This window comes from Trachypithecus francoisi, unplaced genomic scaffold (genome assembly GCF_009764315.1).
Source record: "Trachypithecus francoisi isolate TF-2019V2 unplaced genomic scaffold, Tfra_2.0 Lachesis_group3, whole genome shotgun sequence".
NCBI classification, from domain to species: domain Eukaryota; kingdom Metazoa; phylum Chordata; class Mammalia; order Primates; family Cercopithecidae; genus Trachypithecus; species Trachypithecus francoisi.
In genome coordinates this window covers 82,900,348-82,901,915 of record NW_022681468.1, presented here as the reverse complement: position 1 = coordinate 82,901,915, position 1,568 = coordinate 82,900,348, and positions in this window count along the sequence as shown.

Below are 1,568 nucleotides of genomic sequence, written 5' to 3'. Positions count from 1 at the left end.
TCAACGGCACTCACCCTCCGGTTCCAAGGCCCTCTCGGCCCGGGTCCCCCCGCCCACAGCCCTCTGACAGGTGGCTCCGCTTGTCTTCGCTGCTGCACCAGGGGGCGGGGACTCCACCTTTTCGGTCCCCAGTGAGGCCACTCAACCTTTTTAAAAAAACACCCACGGGCCGGACGCGGTGGCTCACGCCTCTAATCCCAGCACTTTGGGAGGCCGAGGTGGGAGGATCGCTTGAAGCCAGGAGTTCAAGACTCAGCCTGGGCTACATAATGAGACCCCCTAATCTCTATAATAATAATAATAATAATAATAATAATAATAAAATGTAAAAAGTCCTCAACCTTTCCGGCATAGCATAGGAAAGGTTAACGCCGGGAAGAAAAAAATAACCTTTCATTTTCTTGCAGGGGAAGGTTCAAAACGTCCAGCATGTGACTTTATCTTTGGGGTTCACTGTTTTCTTTTCTGAAACCTAGGCTCCTGGTTTGGGCAGAGCGTGGTGGTGGGTGCAAAGAAGGAAAGGTCATGAAAGCTAGGTAGAGTCTTTCAAATAGAAGGTGAGAATGTGACACCCCAACTGAGAACTGCGGGAAGACCTAGCTTCTAGTGACCTTGAGCAAACAAGGCATAACTTCTCTGGACTCAGTGTTCGTGTGTGTGTGTGTGTGTGTGTGTGTGTGTGTGTGTGTGTGATGGAGTCTCACTCTGTCGCCCAGGCTGGAGTGCAGTGTCGTGATCTTGGCTCACTGCAAACTCCGCCTCCCGGGTTCAAGCGATTCTCCTACCTCAGCCTCCTGAGTAACTGGGATTACAGGTGTCTGCCACCACGCCTGCCTAATTTTTGTATTTTTAGTAGACACGGGGTTTTGGCATGTTGGCCAGGCTTGTCTCGAACTCCTGATCTCAGGTGATCTGCCCGCCTTGGCCTCCCAAATTGCTGGGATTACAGGCATGAGCCACCACACCATACTCTGAACTCAGTGTTCTCATCTGTAAAAAAGTGGTGGAGTTCTGATTTCTAACCCAAGTGTAAGCCCTTTGAGGGCAGGAGCTATGTCTGATTCATGGTGTTTTAGTATATGGTAGGCATTCAAATTATTGAATGAACAAGCACTCAACAACTCTCTTGGAGTTGGGACTGTGGAATTCCCAACTACTGGGAGCTTCCAAGAAGGACAGACCTGGCTTTTTCCCCTTTCTTTCTTTCTTTTTTTTTTTTTTACATTAGTGAAAAAAAAAAATAAAAGTGAAGTGTTTTTAGGTTTTTTTTTTTTTTCTAACTTTCCTACTGATCTTATGTAGCACTTAATGTGCTAGGTACTGTTGTAAGTACAACTATCAGAGAAATAGAGACTATTATGCCTAGTTTAAAGATGAGAAAATTGAGGGAGGGGAGAGGACTCTTGCCCAGGGTCACATAGTTAATAATTGGGGAGGTGGGATCAGGACCTAAACAGTTTAGCTCTAGAGTCCACGCTCTTATCCACTTGGTTATATAAGATTAAAACATTTAACAATAATAGGTAACATTCTCAGAGTGTTAAAAGAGGGAATCTTAGAGTAGAAAT